The 15,400-nt window shown below is 47.6% G+C and overlaps 1 protein-coding gene across 1 annotated transcript in view; it reads right to left on the bottom strand.

The window, feature by feature from the left end:
- LOC140427211 (START domain-containing protein 10-like) overlaps positions 1-15,179 on the bottom strand; it is a 262,989-nt gene extending 247,810 nt beyond the window's left edge. The window contains exon 1 of the mRNA XM_072512819.1: positions 15,074-15,179. The gene's annotated coding sequence lies outside the window, so the exon portion shown is untranslated. The remainder of the gene's footprint in view (positions 1-15,073) is intronic.
- Between the last annotated feature and the right edge of the window lie 221 nt (positions 15,180-15,400).

Below are 15,400 nucleotides of genomic sequence, written 5' to 3'. Positions count from 1 at the left end.
TCTTGCCCTGCGGTATATACCTATCCCTTTCCATCACTAAAGTAAACGTAATCGAATTGTGGTCACTATCACCAAAGCGCTCACCTACTTCCAAATCTAACACCTGTCCTGGTTCATTACCCAGTACCAAATCCAATATGGCCTCGCCTCTCGTTGGCCTATCTACATACTGTGTCAGGAAACCCTCCTGCAATACCCCCGTACGAGACCCCCGTACAATACCCCCATACAGTACCCCCCGTACAATACCCGGTACAATATCCCCGTATAATATCCCCCGTACAATACCCCCTGTACAATACACCGTAAAATATCCCCGTACAATATCCCCGTACAATAGCCTGTTCAATATCCCCGTACAATACCCCGTACAATACCCCGTACAATACCCCGTGAAACACCCCATACAATACCACCGTAAAAGACCCCCGTACAATATCCCCATACAATACCCCCGTACAATATCCACATACAATATCCCCGTACAATATCCCCATACAATACCCCGTAAAGAATCCCCGTACAATACCTCCGTACAAAAGCCCGGACAATACCCCATACAATACCCCCGCACAATATCCCGTACAATATCCCCGGACAATACCCCTGTACAAAACACCGTACAATATCCCCGTACAATATCCCGTACAATATCCCGTACAACATCCCCGTACAGTACCCTATACAATACCCCGTACAATACCCCCATACAATGCCCCCATGCAATATTCAGTAAATTATCCCCGTACAATATTCCCTGTACAATATCCCCGTAAAATACCCCCGTACAATATCCTCGTACAATATCCCCGTACAATATCCCCGTACAATACCCCCGTACAATACCCTGTGCAATATCCCCGTACAATACCCCCGTACAATATCTCCGTACAATACCCTCGTACAATATCCCAGTACAATAACCCCGAACAATACCCTGTACAATATCCCCGTACAATACCCCCGTACAATAACCCTGTACAGCATCCCGTACAATATCCCCCGTACAATAATCCCGTACAATACCCCGTACAACATCCCCGTACAATATCCCCGTACAATATCCCCGCACAATATCCCCATGCAGTATCCCTGTACAGTATCCCGTACAATATCACCGTACAATATCCCCCGTACAATAGTCCCGTACAATACCCCGTACAACATCCCCGTACAATATCCCCGTACAATATCCCCGTACAATATCCCCATTCAGTATCCCGTACAATATCCCCATACAATATTCCCCGTACAATATCCCCGTAAAGTACCCCGTAAAATATCCCCATGCAATATCCCGTACAATATCCCCGTACAATATTCCCTGTACAATATCCCCGTAAAATACCCCCGTACAATATCCTCGTACAATATCCCCGCACAATACCCCGTACAATATCCCCGTACAATACCCCCCTACAATACCCTGTACAATATCCCCGTACAATATCCCCGTACAATATCCCTGTACAATATCCCGTACAATATCCCCGTACAATAACCCCGTACAATAATCCCGTACAATTCCCTGTACAACATCCCCGTACAATATCCCCGTACAATATCCCCGCACAATACCCCGTACAATACCCCCATTCAATACCCCGTACAATATCCCGTACAATACCCCGTACAATCTACCAGTACAATACCCTCGTACAATACCCCCATACAGTACCCCCCGTACAATACCCGGTACAATATCCCCGTATAATATCCCCGTATAAATCCCGAACAATATGCCTGTACAATACCCCCATACAGTACCCCCCGTACAATACCCGGTACAATATCCCCGTATAATATCCCCGTATAAAACCCGAACAATATGCCCGTACAATACCCGCGCACAATACCCCGTACAATACTGCGGCACAATAACCCGTCCAATACCCCGTACAATATTCCCCGTACAATATACCCGTACAATACTACCGTACAACCCCCGTACAATTCACCCGTACAATACCCCATACAATACCCCATACAATACCCCGTACAATACCCCGTACAATATCCCTGTACAATGCCCGTACAATATCCACGTACAATGCCCCGTACAATGTTCCTGTACAATACCCCGGTACAATACCCTGTACAATATCCCCGTACAATATCCCCGTACAATATCCCCGTACAATATCCCGTACAATATCCCCGTACAATAACCCCTTACAATAATCCCGTACAATACCCTGTACAACATCCCCGTACAATATCCCCGTACAATACCCCATAAAGTATCCCCGTACAATTCCTCTGTACAATACCCCATTCAATATCCCCGTACAATACCCCGTAAAATATCCCCGTACTCTCTCCCCGTATAATACCCCCGTACAATACCCCATACAATATACCCGTACAATACCCCATACCATATACCCGTACAATACCCCGTACAATATCCCCGTACAATACCCCGTACAATATCCCGTACAATAGCCCCATACAATACCCCGTACAATATTCCCGTACAATATCCCTGTACAATATTCCCGTACAATACCCCATGCAATACCCCCATACTGTACCCCACTGTACAATACCCCGTACAATATCCCTTAAAATATCCCCGCACAATACCTCGTACAATATCCCCGTACAATACCCTCGTACAATATGCCCGTACAAGATGCCCGTACAAAATCCCGATAAAATATCCCGTACAATATCCCCCGTACAATACCTGCCGTACAATACCCTATACAATAATCCCGTACAATATCCCCATAAAATACCCCGTACAATATCCCCGTACAATACCCTCCTACAATATCCCCGTACAATATCCCCCGTACAATAATCCCATACAATACCCAGTACAATATCCCCGTACAATATCCCCGTACAATACCCCATACAGTATCCCCGGACTGTATCCCCGTACAATACCCCCATACAATACCCCGTACAATCTCCCAGTACAATACCCCCGGACAATACCCCCATACAGTAACCCCGTACAATACCCCGTACAATATGCCCGTATAATATCCCCGTACAAAACCCGAACAATATGCCCGTACAATACCACCGCACAATACCCCGTACAATTCTGCTGTACAATACCCCGTACAATATCCCCGTATAATATCCCCGTACAATACCCGAACAATATGCCCGTACAATACCCCGTACAATACCCCGTACAATATTCCCCGTACAATATCCCCGTACAATACTACCGGACAATACCCGGTACAATTCACCTGTACAATACCCCATACAATACCCCATACAATACCCCGTACAATAGCCCGTACAATACTCCGTACAATACCCCCGTACATTATCCCCGTACAATACCCCGTACAATATCCCTGTACAATACCCGTACAATATCCACGTACAATGCCCCGTACAATGTTCCCGTACAATATCCCCATACAATATCCCCGTACAATATCCCCGTACAATATCCCCGTACAATACCCCGTACAATATCCTGGACAATATCCCCGCACAATACCCCGTACAATATCCCGTACAATACCCCGTACAATATCCCCGTACAATACCACCATACAATACCCCCGTACAATATCCCATACAATACCCCCGTACAATATCCAGTACAATACCCCGCACAATACCCCGTACAATACCCCCATACAATACCCCGTACAATATCACGTACAATACCCCGTACAATCTCCCAGTACAATACCCCCGTACAACACCCCCTTACAGTACCCCCCGTACAATACTCCGTACAATATCCCCGTATAATATCCCCGTATAAAACTCGAACAATATGCCCGTACAATACCCGCGCACAATGCCCGTACAATACTGCCATACAATAACCCGTCCAATACCCCGTACAATATTCCCCGTACAATATACCCGTACAATACTACCGTACAATACCCCGTACAATTCCCCCGTACAATACCCCATACAATACCCCATACAATACCCCGTACAATACCCCGTACAATATCCCCCGTACAATAATCCCATACAATACCCAGTACAATATCCCCGTACAATATCCCCGTACAATACCCCATACAGTATCCCCGGACTGTATCCCCGTACAATACCCCCATACAATACCCCGTACAATCTCCCAGTACAATACCCCCGGACAATACCCCCATACAGTAACCCCGTACAATACCCCGTACAATATGCCCGTATAATATCCCCGTACAAAACCCGAACAATATGCCCGTACAATACCCCCGCACAATACCCCGTACAATTCTGCTGTACAATACCCCGTACAATATCCCCGTATAATATCCCCGTACAATACCCGAACAATATGCCCGTACAATACCCCGTACAATACCCCGTACAATATTCCCCGTACAATATCCCCGTACAATACTACCGGACAATACCCTGTACAATTCACCTGTACAATACCCCATACAATACCCCATACAATACCCCCGTACAATAGCCCGTACAATACTCCGTACAATACCCCCGTACATTATCCCCGTACAATACCCCGTACAATATCCCTGTACAATACCCGTACAATATCCACGTACAATGCCCCGTACAATGTTCCCGTACAATATCCCCATACAATATCCCCGTACAATATCCCCGTACAATATCCCCGTACAATACCCCGTACAATATCCTGGACAATATCCCCGCACAATACCCCGTACAATATCCCGTACAATACCCCGTACAATATCCCCGTACAATACCACCATACAATACCCCCGTACAATATCCCATACAATACCCCCGTACAATATCCAGTACAATACCCCGCACAATACCCCGTACAATACCCCCATACAATACCCCGTACAATATCACGTACAATACCCCGTACAATCTCCCAGTACAATACCCCCGTACAACACCCCCTTACAGTACCCCCCGTACAATACTCCGTACAATATCCCCGTATAATATCCCCGTATAAAACTCGAACAATATGCCCGTACAATACCCGCGCACAATGCCCGTACAATACTGCCATACAATAACCCGTCCAATACCCCGTACAATATTCCCCGTACAATATACCCGTACAATACTACCGTACAATGCCCCGTACAATTCCCCCGTACAATACCCCATACAATACCCCATACAATACCCCGTGCAATACCCCGTACAATACTCCGTACAATACCCCCGTACATTATCCCCGTACAATACCCCGTACAATATCCCTGTACAATACCCGTACAATATCCACGTACAATGCCCCGTGCAATGTACCCGTACAATATCCCCATACTATATCCCCGTACAATATCCCCATACAATATCCCCGTACAATATCCCCGTACAATATCCCGTACAATATCCCCGCACAATACCCCGTGCAATATCCAGTACAATACCCCGTACAATACCCCGTACAATACCACCATACAATATACCGTACAATACCCCATACAAAACCCCCGTACAATACCCCCGTACAATACCCCGCACAATACCCCGTACAATACCCCCATACAATACCCCGTACAATATCCCGTACAATACCCCGTACAATTCCCCGTACAATATCCCCGTATAATATCCCCGTAAAAACCCGAACTATATGCCCGTACAATACCCGCGCACAATACCCCGTACAATACTGCGGTACAATAACCCGTCCAATACCCCGTACAATATTCCCCGTACAATATCCCCGTACAATACTACCGTACAATTCCCCATACAATTCACCCGTACAATACCCCATACAATGCCCCATACAATACCCCGTACAATACCCCGTACAATACTACGTACAATACCCCCGTACATTATCCCCGTACAATACCCCGTACAATATCCCTGTACAATACCCGTACAATATCCACGTACAATGCCCCGTACAATGTTCCCGTAGAATATCCGCATACAATATTCCCGTACAATATCCCCGTACAATATCCCCGTACAATATCCCGCACAATATCCCCGCACAATACCCCGTACAATATCCCGTACAATACCCCGTACAATATCCCCGTACAATGCCACCATACAATACCCCCGTACAATACCCCATACAAAACCCCCGTACAATACCCCTGTACAATACCCCGCACAATACCCCGCACAATACTGCCGTACAATACCCCGTACAATACCCCATACAATACCCCGTGCAATACCCCGTACAATACTCCGTACAATACCCCCCTACATTATCCCCGTACAATACCCCGTACAATATCCCTCGTACAATACCTGCCGTACAATACCCTATACAATAATCCCGTACAATATCCCCATACAATACCCCGTACAATATCCCCGTACAATACCCTCCTACAATATCCCCGTACAATATCCCCCGTACAATAATCCCGTACAATACCCAGTACAATATCCCCGTACAATATCCCCGTACAATACCCCATACAGTATCCCCGTACTGTATCCCTGTACAATACCCCCATACAATACCCCGTACAATCTCCCAGTACAATACCCCCGGACAATACCCCCATACAGTACCCCCCGTACAATACCCCGTACAATATCCCCGTACAAAACCCGAACAATATGCCCGTACAATACCCCGTACAATACCCCGTACAATATTCCCCGTACAATATCCCCGTACAATACTACCGGACAATACCCCGTACAATTCACCCGTACAATACCCCATACAATACCCCATACAATACCCCGTACAATACCCCGTAGAATACTCCGTACAATACCCCCGTACATTATCCCCGTACAATACCCCGTAAAATATCCCTGTACAATACCCGTACAATATCCACGTACTATGCCCCGTACAATGTTCCCGTACAATATCCCCATACAATATCCCCGCACAATACCCCGTACAATATCCCGTACAATACCCCGTACAATATCCCCGTACAATGCCACCATACAATACCCCCGTACAATATCCCATACAAAACCCCTGTACAATACCCCTGTACAATAACCCGCACAACACCCCGCACAATACTGCCGTACAATACCCCGTACAATAGCCCTGCACAATACCCCGTACAATAGCTCGTACAATATCCCGTAAAATGCCCCGTACAATACCCCGTACAATATCCCCGTACAATATCCTGTACAATACCCCGTATAATACCCCGTAGAAGACCCCGGTACAATACCCCCGTACAATATCCCCGTACAATACCCTCATACAATACCCCCGTACAATATCCCCGTACAATACCCCGTACAATACCCCGTACAATACTCCGTACAATATCCCCGTACAATATCCTGTACAATACCCCGTATAATACACCCGTAGAAGACCCCGGTACAATACCCCCGTACAATATCCCCGTACAATATCCCCGTACAATATCCCCCGTACAATATTCCCATACAATACCCCTGTACAATACCCCATACAATATCCCCGTACAATACCCCGTACAATAACCCCGTACAATACCCCATACAATATCCCCGTACAATACCCCATACAATAACCCCGTACAATACCCCGTACAATAACCCCGTACAATATCCCCATACAATATCCACATACAATACCCCGTACAATATCCCCGTACAATACCCCTGGACATTACCCCGTACAATATCCCCATGCAATACCCCTTACAATATCCGCGTACAATACACCATACAATATCCAATACAATACCCCCGTACAATACCCCGTACAATATCCCCCGTACAATACCACGTACAATATCCCCGTACAATACCCCGGCACATTACCCCCATACAATATCCTCATACAATACCCCCGTACAATATCCCCCGTACAATATCCCCCGTACAATACCCCGTACAATATCCCCGTACAATACCCCCATACAATATCCCCATACAATACCCCCGTACAACATCCCCATACAATATCCCCCGTACAATATCCCCATACAATACCCCTGTACAATACCCCGTACAATATCCCCGTACAATACCCCATACATTATCCCAGTACAATACCCCATACAATATCCCCGTACAATGCCGCCGTACAATATCTCCGTACAATACCCCGTACAATATCCTCATACAATATCCCGTACAATATCCCCGTACAATATCCCCCGTACAATATCCCCGTACAATATCCCCGTACAATACCCCGCACAATACGACCGTACAATACCCCGTACAATACCCCGCACAATATCCTGTACAATACCCCGTATGATACACCCGTACAATACCCCGCACAATATCCTGTACAATACCCCGTATGATACATCCGTAGAAGACCCCGGTACAAGACCCATATACAATATCCCCGTACAATACCCTCATACAATACCCCCGTACAATATCCCCGTACAATATCCCCGTACAATATCCCCGTACAATACCCCGTACAATAACCCCGTACAATACCCGGTACAATATCCGCGTACAATACACCATACAATATCCAATACAATATCCCCGTACAATACCCCGAACAATATCCCCGTGCAATATCCCCGTACAATATCCCCGTACAATATCACCGTACAATACCCCGTACAATAACCCCGTACAATACCCCGTACAATATCCGCGTACAATACACCATACAATATCCAATACAATATCCTCGTACAATCTCCACGTACAACATCCCATACAATATCCCCGTACAATATCCCCGTACAATTAACCCGTACAGTACCCCGTACAATATCTCCGTACAATTAACCCGTACAGTACCCCGTACAATATCCCGTACAATACCCGTACAATACCCCCGTACAATACCCCATACAATACCCCACACAATGGGCGAAATTCTCCCCCTACGGCGCGATGTCCGCCGACTGGCGCCAAAAACGGCGCCAATCAGACAGGCATCGCGTCGGCCCAAAAGTGTGGAATGCTCCGCATCTTTGGGGACGACCAACAATATTGAGGGGCTAGGCCGGCGCCGGAGGGATTTCAGCCCCGCCAGCTGGCGCGGAAATGCGGGGCATGCGTGGGAGCGTCAGCGGCCGCTGACAGTTTCCCGCGCATGCGCAGTGGGGAGAGTCTCTTCCGCCTCCGCCAAGGTGGAGGCCGTGGCGGAGGCGGAAGGGAAAGAGTGCCCCCACGGCACAGGCCCGCCCGCGGATCGGTGGGCCCTGATTGCGGGCCAGGCCACCGTGGGGGCCCCCCCTGGGTCAGATCGCACCGCGCCCCCCCAGGACCCCGGAGCCTGCCCACGCCGCCTGGTCCCACCGGTAAATACCAGCTTTGATTTACGCCGGCGGGACAGGCAATTTCTGGGCGGGACTTCGGCCCATCCGGGCCGGAGAATTGAGCGGGGGGTCCCGCCAACCGGCGCAGCCCGATTCCCGCCTCCGCCCAATCTCCGGTACCGGAGACTTCGGCAACCGGCGGGGGCGGGATTCACGGCGGCCAACGGACATTATCAACGGACAATACCCCCGTACAATACCCCCGTACAATATCCCCGTACAATATCCCCGTACAATATCCCGGTACAATATCCCCGTACAATACCCCGTACAATACCCCCGTACAATATCCCCGTACAATATCCACGTACATTACCCCGTACAATATCCCGTACAATACCCCCGTACAATATCCCCGTACATTACCCCGTACAATACCTCGTACAATACCCCCCGCACAATATCCCCGTACAATATCCCCGTACAATACCCCGTACAATACCCCTGTACAATACCTCGTACAATATCACCGTACAATACCCCCGTACAATACCCCCGTACAATATCCCCGTACAATATCCCCGTACAATACCCCGTACAATACCCCCGTACAATATCCCCGTACAATATCCACGTACATTACCCCGTACAATATCCCGTACAATACCCCCGTACAATATCCCCGTACATTACCCCGTACAATACCTCGTACAATACCCCCCGCACAATATCCCCGTACAATATCCCCGTACAATACCCCGTACAATACCCCTGTACAATACCTCGTACAATACCCCCGTACAATATCCCCGTACAATATCCCCGTACAATACCCCATATAATACCTCGTACAATACCCCCGTACAATATCCCCGTACAATACCCTGTACTATACCCCTGTACAATATCACCGTACAATATCCCCGTACAATACCCCATATAATACCTCGTACAATACCCCCCGCACAATATCCCCGTACAATACCCCGTACAATACCCCCCCGCACAATATCCCCGTACAATACCCCGTAAAATACCCCGTACAATACCCCCCGCACAATATCCCCGTACAATACCACGTACAATATCCCCAGTAAAATATCCCCGTACAATATCCCCGTACAATACCCCGTACAATACCCCGTACAATATCCCTTCCAAACCCGTACAATACCCTCGTACTATATCCCCATACAATATCCCCACACAATACCCCCGTACAATACTCCATGCAATATCCCCGTACAATATCCCCGTACAATATCTAACAAAGAACAAAGAACAAAGAAATGTACAGCACAGGAACAGGCCCTTCGGCCCTCCAAGCCCGTGCCGACAATGCTGCCCGACTAAACGACAATCTTCTACACTTCCTGGGTCCGTATCCCTCTATTCCCATCCTATTCATGTATTTGTCAAGATGCCCCTTAAATGTCACTATCGTCCCTGCTTCCACCACCTCCTCCGGTAGCGAGTTCCAGGCACCCACTACACTCTGCGTAAAAAACTTGCCTCGTACATCTACTCTAAACCTTGCCCCTCTCACCTTAAACCTATGCCCCCTAGTAATTGACCCCTCTACCCTGGGGAAAAGCCTCTGACTATCCACTCTGTCTATGCCCTTCATAATTTTGTATACATCTATCAGGTCTCCCCTCAACCTCCTTCGTTCCAGTGAGAACAAACCGAGTTTATCCAACCGCTCCTCATAGCTAATGCCCTCCATATCAGGCAACATTCTGGTAAATCTCTTCTGCACCCTCTCTAAAGCCTCCACATCCTTCTGGTAGTGTGGCGACCAGAATTGAACACTATACTCCAAGTGTTGCCTAACTAAGGTTCTATACAGCTGCAACATGACTTGCCAATTCTTATACTAAATGCCACGGCCAATGAAGGCAAGCATGCCGTATGCCTTCTTGACTACCTTCTCCACCTGTGTTGCCCCTTTCAATGACCTGTGGACTTGTACTCCTAGATCTCTTTGACTTTCAATACTCTTGAGGGGTCTACCATTCACTGTATATTCCCTACCTGCATTAGACCTTCCAAAATGCATTACCTCACATTTGTCCGGATTAAACTCCATCTGCCATCTCTCCGCCCAAGTCTCCAAACAATCCAAATCCTGCTGTATCCTCTGACAGTCCTCATCGCTATCCGCAATTCCACCAACCTTTGTGTCGTCTGCAAACTTACTAATCAGACCAGTTACATTTTCCTCCAAATCATTTATATATACTACAAACAGCAAAGGTCCCAGCACTGATCCCTGTGGAACACCACTGGTCACAGCCCTCCAATTAGAAAAGCATTCTTCCATTGCTACTCTCTGCCTTCTATGACCTAGCCAGTTCTGTATCCACCTTGCCAGCTCACCCCTGATCCCGTGTGACTTCACCTTTTGTACTAGTCTACCATGAGGGACCTTGTCAAAGGCCTTACTGAAGTCCATATAGACAACATCCACTGCCCTATCTGCATCAATCATCTTAGTGACCTCCTCGAAAACCTCTATCAAGTTAGTGAGACACGACCTTCCCTTCACAAAACCATGCTGCCTCTCACTAATACATCCATTTGCTTCCAAATGGGAGTAGATCCTGTCTCGAAGAATTCTCTCCAGTAATTTCCCTACCACTGAAGTAAGGCTCACCGGCCTGTAGTTCCCTGGGTTATCCTTGCTACCCTTCTTAAACAGAGGAACAACATTGGCTATTCTCCAGTCCTCCGGGACATCCCCTGAAGACAGTGAGGATCCAAAGATTTCTGTCAAGGCCTCAGCAATTTCCTCTCCAGCCTCCTTCAGTATTCTGGGGTAGATCCCATCAGGCCCTGGGAACTTATCTACCTTAATATTTTTTAAGACACCCAACACCTCGTCTTTTTGGATCTCAATGTGACCCAGGCTACCTACACACCCTTCTCCAGACTCAACATCTACCAATTTCTTCTCTTTGGTGAATACTGATGCAAAGTATTCATTTAGTACCTCGCCCATTTCCTCTGGCTCCACACATAAATTCCCTTGCCTATCCTTCAGTGGGCCAACCCTTCCCCTGGCTACCCCCTTGCTTTTTATGTACGTGTAAAAAGCCTTGGGATTTTCCTTAACCCTATTTGCCAATGACTTTTCGTGACCCCTTCTAGCCCTCCTGACTCCTTGCTTAAGTTCCTTCCTACTTTCCTTATATTCCACGCAGGCTTCGTCTGTTCCCAGCCTTCTAGCCCTGACAAATGCCTCCTTTTTCTTTTTGACGAGGCCTACAATATCTCTCGTTATCCAAGATTCCCGAAAATTGCCGTATTTATCCTTCTTCCTCACAGGATCATGCCGGTCCTGAATTCCTTTCAACTGACACTTGAAAGCCTCGCACATGTCAGATGTTGATTTGCCCTCAAACATCCGCCCCCAATCTATGTTCTTCAGTTCCCGCCTAATATTGTTATACTTAGCCTTCCCCCAATTTAGCACATTCATCCTAGGACCACTCTTATCCTTGTCCACCAGTACTTTAAAACTTACTGAATTGTGGTCACTGTTACCGAAATGCTCCCCTACTGAAACATCTACCACCTGGCCGGGCTCATTCCCCAATACCAGGTCCAGTACTGCCCCTTCCTTAGTTGGACTGTCTACATATTGTTTTAAGAAGCCCTCCTGGATGCTCCTTACAAACTCCGCCCCGTCTAAGCCCCTGGCACTAAGTGAGTCCCAGTCAATACTGGGGAATTTGAAGTATCCCATCACCACAAATCTGTTGTTTGTACTCTTTCCCAAAATCTGTCTACCTATCTGCTCCTCTATCTCCCGCTGGCTGTTGGGAGGCCTGTAGTAAACCCCCAACATTGTGACTGCACCCTTCTTATTCCTGATCTCTACTCATATAGCCTCACTGCCCTCTGAGGTGTCCTCCCGCAGTACAGCTGTGATATTCTCCCGAACCAGTAGCGCAACTCCGCCTCCCCTTTTACATCCTTCTCTACCATCTAAATCATCTAAATCCTGGAACGTTTAGCTGCCAATCCTGCCCTTCCCTCAACCAGGTCTCTGTAATGGCAACAACATCATAGTTCCAAGTACTAATCCAAGCTCTAAGTTCATCTGCCTTACCCGTAATACTTCTTGCATTAAAACATATGCACTTCAGGCCACCAGACCCGCTGTGTTCAGCAACTTCTCCCTGTCTGCTCTGCCTCAGAGCCCCACTGTCCCTATTCCCTAGTTCTCCCTCAATGCTCTCACCTTCTGACCTATTACTCCCGTGCCCACCCCCCTGCCATACTAGTTTAAACCCTCCCGTGTGACACTAGTATCCCCGTACAATACCCCCGTACAATACCCCCGTACAATACCCCCGTACAATACCCCCGTACAATATCCCCATACAATATTCCCGTACAATATCCCCGTACAATATCCCCGTACAATATCCCCAGTATAATATCCCCGTATAATATCCCCGTACAATACCCCCGTACAATACCCCCGTACAATACCCCCGTACAATACCCCGTACACTACCCCCGTACAATACCTCGTACAATACCCCCGTACAATATCCTATACAATACCCCGTACAATATCCCCGTACAATACCCCGTACAATATCCCGTACAATACCCCGTACAATATCCCTGTACAATATCCCCGTACAGTACCCCCGTATAATACCCCCATACAATACCCCATACAATATCCCCGTACAATACCCCGTACAGTACCCCGTACAATACCTCCGTACAATACCCCCGTACAATACCCCCGTACCATATCCCCGTTCAATACCCCCATGTACAATACCCACATATAATACCCAAGAACAAAGAACAATACAGCTCAGGAACAGGCCCTTCGGCCCTCCAAGCCTATACCGGTCATGATACCAACCTTGGCCAAAACCCTCTGCACTTCCTTGTGCTGTATCCTTAAACCAATGCCCCCTCCACCCTGGGAAAGAGTGCCTGCCCATCCACTCTATCCATGCGCCTCATAATCTTGTAGACGTCTATCAGGTCCCCCCTCAACCTCCGTCGGTCTAATGAAAACAGTCCTAGTCTATTCAGCCTCTCCACATAGCTAACACCCTCCAGACCAGACAGCGTCCTGGTGAACCTCCTCTGCACCCTCTCCAAAACCTCCACATCCTTCTGGTAGTGTGGCGACCAGAATTGTGCGCAATATTCCAAGTGCGGCCTTACCAAGGTTCTATACAACTGCAGCATGACTTGCCAGTTTTTATACTCGATGCCCCGTCCAATGAAGGCAAGCATTCCGTATGCTTTCTTGACTACCTTGTCCACTTGTGTTGCCACCTTCAAAGATCTGTGGACCTGCACATCCAGATTTCTCTGACTTTCTTTATTTCTAAGAGTTTTGCCATTTACGGTATATTTCCCGTCTATGTTAGACCTACCAAAATGCATCATCTCACATTATTGTCAGGATTAAACTCCATTTGCCATTTCTCTGCCCAAGTCTCCAACCTATCTGTGTCCTGCTGTGTCCTCTGACAATCCTCAACACTATCTGCCACTCCACCAACCTTGGTGTCATCCGCAAACTTACTAATCAGACCAGCTACATTTTCCTCCAAATCGTTTCTGAACACTACAAATAACAGAGGCCCCAGCACTGACCCCTGTGGAACACCACTAGTCACAACCTTCCATTCAGAAAAACACCTTCTACTGCTACCCTTTGCCTTCTGTGACCGAGCCAGTTCTGTATCCATCTTCCCACCTCACCTCTGATCCTGTGTGACTTCACCTTTTGTACCAGTCTGCCATGAGGCACCTTGTCAAAGGCTTTACTGAAGTCCATGTAAACATTATCCACCGCCCTCCCCTCATCAATCATCTTTTTCATCTCCTCGATCAAGTTAGTGAGGCACAACCTCCCCTCACAAAACCATGCTGTCTATCGCTAATGAGTCAATTTGTTTCCAAATGGGTATAAATACTATCCCTGAGAATTCTCTCCAATAACTTACCTATGACTGACGTGAGGCTCACCGGCCGATAGTTTCCAGGATTATCCTTGCTACTTTTCTTAAATAGCAGTATCACATTAGCTATTCTCCAGTCCTCTGGGATCTCACCTGTAGCCAATGAGGATACAAAGATGTCAGTCAAGGCCGAGCAATTTCCTCCCTTGCTTCCCTCAGTATTCTGGGGTAGATCCCATCAGGCCCAGGAGACTTATCCACCTTAATATCTTTTAAAAGACCCAATACCTCCTCATTTTCGATGTTATAATGATCCAGACTGTCCACACACCCAACCCAAGAATCAACTTCCACAAAGTTCCTTTCTCTGGT

This window comes from Scyliorhinus torazame, chromosome 7, assembly GCF_047496885.1.
Source record: "Scyliorhinus torazame isolate Kashiwa2021f chromosome 7, sScyTor2.1, whole genome shotgun sequence".
NCBI classification, from domain to species: domain Eukaryota; kingdom Metazoa; phylum Chordata; class Chondrichthyes; order Carcharhiniformes; family Scyliorhinidae; genus Scyliorhinus; species Scyliorhinus torazame.
This window is presented reverse-complemented; position numbering and strand designations above follow the sequence as displayed.